This window comes from Podarcis liolepis (assembly GCF_965112155.1).
Source record: "Podarcis liolepis genome assembly, chromosome: 2".
NCBI classification, from domain to species: domain Eukaryota; kingdom Metazoa; phylum Chordata; class Lepidosauria; order Squamata; family Lacertidae; genus Podarcis; species Podarcis liolepis.
Genome location: NC_139555.1, coordinates 25,174,708 through 25,181,246, shown reverse-complemented (window position 1 = coordinate 25,181,246; position 6,539 = coordinate 25,174,708). Strand labels below are relative to the sequence as shown.

Here is a 6,539-nt window from a genome sequence, read left to right as displayed (position 1 = left end):
CAATAATAGTGAGAGGCTGTGCACGCTCTCTGTATACGTGCAGAAGCTGGCATGACGTGCACAACGCAGGATGCTGACAGTGTCAGTTTTGTCTATAATATTCAAAGGGAATCTAGTTTCTAGTCCAAAGGCTGCAAAAGTAGAATTGAAAGGGCATGGGCAATGCCTGGCAAAATGTCAGTGAACAGAAGGTGATGAAGCAGTATTTCCTGGGCTTGGAGGCAAAGCTTTTATACCATGGCTGTTGGAAAATTTACAGTGGTGCCCCGCAAGATGAATGCCTCGCAAGCCGAAAAACTCGCTAGACGAAAGGGTTTTGCGGTTTTTGAGCTGCTTCGCAAGACGAATTTCCCTATGGGCTTGCTTCGAAGGCGAAAACGTCTTGCAAGTTTGTTTCCTTTTTCTTAACACCGTTAATACAGTTGCAACTTGACTTCGAGGAGCAACTCATAGAACGCGGTGTGGTAGCCTTTTTTGAGGTTTTTGGTGATTTTTGAAGCTTTTCCAAAACTTTTCCGACACCGTGCTTCGCAAGACGAAAAATTCGCTAGATGACAAAACTCACGGAACGAATTAATTTCGTCTTGCGAGGCACCACTGTATGTGCCAAAACAGATGCATGCAAATCAATATAATCTGCATGATCTACATAGGTTTAATTACTAACACCCATGCACTTAAAAGAACTGCCTTTATTATATTGACTGAGTCTGCCCTCATGACATACCTTCAAGTTTTCCATCTGATCCTATATCTACATACAAGGAACGTTAGAATTGTCAAAGCAGTGATACGTGGAACAACATAAGATAAGCATACCATATTGTGGTTATTGCCAATATGCCAATTTAGGAACCGAATGGACTTTATCTCCCGATCATCCATTGGACTTTAATTTCTCTTGATACGTTCTGTTTGAATGATGTGTTTGTCTATAGAATTACACTTTGTGAGATATTATATGTTGAATTGTGTTTGAAATAGAAGTCACATAGTCAAAAACAGCCTGTTAAGTTGTGTGTGTTGTTACCAGGATTGTATTTACGTAACCTAAAGTTTAGTCGTGTTTCTCATGATCACTCTAATACCCATTTTATAGATGGGGAAATTATGCTGAGAAATGCCTGGTGTCTCCAGACTTGCCAGTATTATGCAGGAGGGATTCATACACAGACTGGAAACTGAAGTTTGCACAAGTAAAGTAGATTAAAGGTCTCTGTCTTCCTGATTCACTAAATCCACCTTAACAAAACAAAGAAAAGAATCAGGACTTTTGCAGTTTGGAAAGTAATAGGGAAATGAATAGTGTGGGGTGAATGAGTCCAATACTGGGGGAAAGATTCCTCCATTCCAGGGGGTTGGACTAGATGACCCTCATGGTCCCTTTCCAACTCTACAATTCTATGATTTTGTGATTAACAAGAAACTAATTAAACACCCCAAAGAAAAATCAGGAGAAATGCAAGTTGTTGTTGTTAGATTTTAAACCTCTTTATTGAAAGTTCAAAAAGTATATAATTATATGTGCACTAAACAATGTGAGGCGTAAATAAAAAAGAGAAACAGAACCTGTGCAAAAGGGAAAATAAAGGGGGGGCCCAAAACTGTATCCTTTACAAGGTTGTTATTGTAGTTCACCAGGTCTTAACCTATTACAGCATTTGTAAGAATGGATTCCAAATATCATTGAATTTGTCCATGGCAAGTCTGCGTTTATATGCAAGTTGTTCATATGTTGCGAGTTTGTCTGAATCTTCAATCCAATCGTAGAAGGGAGCCGCATTTTTAGAAATGCATGTTGTTTTATAACCACCCTGCAAAGATATCAGAAGGAATGCTCAATAAAGGCCCAGCATAACCTAACCTCTGCCTAAGGTTTGTACAAGCAAATCAGGACGAATCCTTGATAAACAGGTAAAGATTGCATCCCTCCCTGAGACCAGAGTGTCATGGCCAGTGAGACTAGACAGTACAAAAGTGTGCCTGATGTGATGTAAGGCTGCATCCTGCATCAAACAAATGAAACTGCTACCTCTGCACAGGTGAGCCTCTCTGCCTTCCACAGGCTTGGAGTCAACAGCTATTCATATGCAAAAGGCTCAGAGCAACCCTTTTCACAACTTGTTGAGATTCTATTCTGCTGCCCCACTTGGGTGGCGTCAAGTGAAATCTTGAGTTGGGATGCTGCATCAGTCTCTCTTCCAATGCATGATTTCTTTTGCTCTTTTGTTAAATGTATATACCCTGTTCTTCCTCCCAAAGGAGTAGGGCAGAAAGCAGAGAACCAAAAATAACAAGACCTTTCCAATAATTCCAACGCAGATGCAGACTGGAAAGATCTCAGTTTAAAAGGGCTTTTTGAAAGAGGAAGGTCTTCAGTGGGTGCCAAAAAGGCAACTGAGACTGTGCCTGCCCAGTATTCAAAGGGAGGATGTTCTGAAAGGTAGGGACACAATCCAAAATATCCCATTCCGATATTATGAGGAATGGACCTCCTGATAAGATGGTGTCTGCAAACGGTCCTCACCTGCAGAGCACATTGATTGACTGGGTATATAAGGGGTGAGATGATCTTCCTGCTCCCAAACTGTAAAGGGCTTTATACGCCGAAACCAGCACATTCAACTTAGCCCAGTGGCTCACTGCATTCTTTCAACAGTGGGGTAATGTGTTGGCAATATCATGCCCCAGTGAGCAGTCAAGCCACCCCATTTTGCACCAGCTGCAACTTCCAGATCAATCTCAAGGGCATTACGCCCCCCGCCCAGCACATTTCAATAATCTGTCCTGGAAGTCACTAGTGCATGGATGACAGAGGTAAACGCTATAAATAATAATAATAATAATAATAATAATAATAATAATAATAATAAATTATTTATAGCCCACCCTCCCCAGCTGAAGCCGGGCTCAGAGCGGCTAACAACAGTAAAATAATACAGCATTCTAAAATCAATTCATTATAAAATCAGTTCAAATCAGATTAATGGCAACCACTGGGCTAGAGTTCTGTGAGGATTACCAAAGGAGGGGGTCAGACTGTGCCTTGGTCAAAGGCCTGGTGGAACAGCTCTGCCTTGCAGGCCCTGCGGAAAGATGTCAAGTCCTGCAGGGCCCTAGTCTCTTGTGATGGAGCATTCCACCAGATCAGAGCCACAGCTGAAAAAGCCCTGGCTCTGGTTGAGGCCAGCCTAACCTCCCTGTGGCCTGGGACCTCCAAGATGTTTTTGTTTGAAGATTGTAAGGTCCTCTATGGGACATACTGGGAGAGGTGGTCCCATAGATACAAGGGTCCTAGGCCGTATAGGGCTTTGAAGGTTAAAACCAGCACCTTAAACCTGATCCTGTACTCCACCGGGAGCCAGTGCAGCTGGTATAGCACTGGGTGAATGTGATCCCGCAGCAAGGACCCCGTAAGGAGTCTTGCCACGGCATTCTGCACCCGCTGGAGTTTCTGGGTCAGTCTCAAGGGCAGCCCCATGTAGAGCGAGTTACAATAATCCAGTCTGGAGGTGACCGTCGCATGGATCACAGTGGCTAGGTCAGGGCGAGAGAGGTAAGGAGCCAACTGCTTAGCTTGGCGGAGATGAAAAAATGCCGCCTTTGTTATAGCTGCAATCTGCACCTCCATGGAAAGGGAGGTGTCGAAGATTACACCCAAACTCTTAACGGACGGTGCTGGCACTAATTGTGCCCCACAAGAGATGGGAGTTGCCCCCCCATCTCTATCCTGGTCCAGAAACAGTTGTAGCTGCCTTACCAGCCCAAGAGCACCCCCAGATTAACAATCTGATCTTTCAGGGGGAGTATGACCCCATTATCTCTCTCCTATGTTCTGGTGGTGGTTTATTTTAGAAAAAGAAAAAGAATTACACTTGGTGTAATTGCAGGTTCTCAACTGCCTAGCAGAGAAACCACAGGTGTGCATTCCACACACTCACACATTTTTCGAAATGCAGGTAGGTTCGTGTTACTTGACTAACCTGCGGGAATATTGGAAGGATGTGTCTGTCTCCACGGCAGGTCAGAGTTTTCCAGACCTCCCCCATCTTTAACAGCAGCACAAGTGTTTGACTTGAAGCCAACATCCAGTCAGTTCCAAACGATTTTACTTTCCTCTGCTATTAAAATACTGCTTGAATCAGGCTCTAATGTAATCCCTCTTGCCTCGTTACCTCTCTGTAAAATATGGAAATGTGTGTTTTGCTGCCTCCATGTGGTTGGCTTTGGAAATGAGCAGATTATCGGGAAGCTGGCTGCTCCTTTTCCTATTGCTTTCGGTAACATTTGGGGAAGTTCCGTGGGCATCCATCTTTTTGACACTCTGGACCATTCATGTCTATTCTGAACTGCTGTAGTTCCTGTACTGGCAGGACTCCTCTCTCATTGTATTCCAACCAGTGCCAGTAATTTGAGCTATGATGCAGAGGAAATAAAGCTCTATTTGAGCTAAAATTGGTCCATTCAAAGCAATGTGAAAATCAACCCCCGCCACCACTTTTGCCTCAGGGGTTCCTCAGCTCTGTGACTCACCCTAAGCCACAACAGATCCATCTAAGTAGTTAAAATGTTGGTGAGCGTTCTGTGACATCACAGCAGCTTAGCCAATGGCAAAAAGTGCATGGGCTCAGAAGTAGCAAATGCAACATTATATAATTCTATATAGTTGCACTTGTATGAGTGGTGGTGCAATAGCAGCTCTTTTCAGGCACTCGTTGGACTTGGCTGCAAATTTGAGAAAACTATGTTCCTGCACAATAAACACACAGTGTTCCGATGTGGTAGCCAGAGAAGCCAGATGCTCATCATAGTTAAAAGACACAAACTCTTAACCTATATAGTGGTAGACTACCCATGCAGCAAATGGAGCAGCTGAAAACCTGTGAGAGATGGTGGCTGGCTTATATTAGGGTCATTCCCCCCACAGGTGTGTCATGTCAAAAGAAAGTAACATTGCTGTTTCACAACAAGCTCTCATTCAACAATAGGAATAAATGTGATTCTGGTAACCAGGAATGACAAAAACCCAAAATTAGCAGGAATTAGTGGGTCAGGGGAAGAAACTTGGGGAAGCAGAGAGAGGTCCAGAGGTTATCTGGAGCTGTCCGTTCAGCACTAGAACAATAACTGCGAAAACAGATGTCTGAGCGGAGTAACCAGAGGTCCAGGAACATTATTGGCTATTATTCTTATTTAATTATTTGAACCAGGGGCATTCTGTTTTTCCTACCCAAGCAGGCGTCCAAGATGGTTCAGAAAAGCTATTAAATCCCCAGAGAGACAAGTCAGCTCTCCATCTTATGGAACTACAGAAGGCTTTCATTCTTAGCTTTCCTGCTAAAGCAGAGCTTTCCAAACTGTGTGTGCTGTGACACGTTAGTGTGTCGGCTGCAGTGTGCATGTGTGTCATGCAAACGCTCTCCGAGCTCCTCCCAGGGCTAGAAAGGCGTTCATTTAACCTCCAGTTCGCTAGTAAAACTGCATTATCGTGTCACGAAATTATGCTTGTCTAAAAAGAGTGTCACTGACACGAAAAGTTTGGAAAGCTCTGTACTAAAGTGTCCACCAGGAAAACCTGCTTGCAGATGGTAGTTACAGAGTCAGCATAGCTCCAGTTATTGGCAGAAAGGGATAGGAAGACAAGCCTAAGTATTGCTACTGTTCTAGAGGGGGAAGCCCACTGTAGCCGACCCCAACTCTGGAAAAGGTGATTTGAGAGAGCTGGCAGCAGTGACAGAGAGCAGGAATTCTTCACTGCCAAGCAGAGATCAACATGTTGTTTAGTCATGTCTGACTCTTCGTGACCCCATGGACCAGAGCACACCAGGCACTCCTGTCTTCCACTGCCTCCCGCAGCTTGGTCAAACTCATGCTGGTAGCTTCGAGAACACTATCCAACCATCTCATCCTCTGTCGTCCCCTTCTCCTTGTGCCCTCAATCTTTCCCAACATCAGGGTCTTTTCCATAGAGTCTTCTCTTCTCATGAGGTGGTCAAAGTATTGGAGCCTCAGCTTCAGGATCTGTCCTTCCAGTGAGCACTCAGGGCTGATTTCCTTAAGAATGGAGAGGTTTGATCTTCTTGCAGTCCATAGGACTCTCAAGAGTCTCCTCCAACACCATAATTCAGCATACAGGCTGCATATTCTCTTTTCTGCTCTGTAGAAGCTCCAAGCAGACAAAGGTTTGGGAGACAATATTCAAATAGATATGGCAGGTTGTAGTGATACACATATATTTGCTTTTCCTGAGCATTGCTCAAGCATATGAAAGGAAGACTCACACATAGCTAATATACAGAAATTGAACAGTGCCATGGTGATTACTGAGACATGGTTAGAGGGGAACCTAACTTTTTTTTATTGCACCTCACCCTGGGCTACAAATGGAATATGCAGAAATTGGCACAAATAGCAGCCGGGTGGGTAGTGCCTGTAACTAAGCCTGAATGGTACACTATTATGTCTACACAGCTTAACCTCAAAATAGGGGTGACTGGATTGTCCTAGAGGCGTAAGGATGTATATTCCTATCTACCCAG

The 6,539-nt window shown here is 44.0% G+C and overlaps 1 protein-coding gene across 1 annotated transcript in view; it reads right to left on the bottom strand.

Annotated features, from left to right (window-relative positions):
* Positions 1-398: 398 nt before the first annotated feature.
* The window catches only part of LOC310700384 (ABC-type organic anion transporter ABCA8-like), a 317,713-nt gene continuing 311,572 nt past the window's right edge, over positions 399-6,539 (bottom strand). The window contains exon 40 of the transcript XR_014522589.1: positions 399-597. The gene's annotated coding sequence lies outside the window, so the exon portion shown is untranslated. The remainder of the gene's footprint in view (positions 598-6,539) is intronic.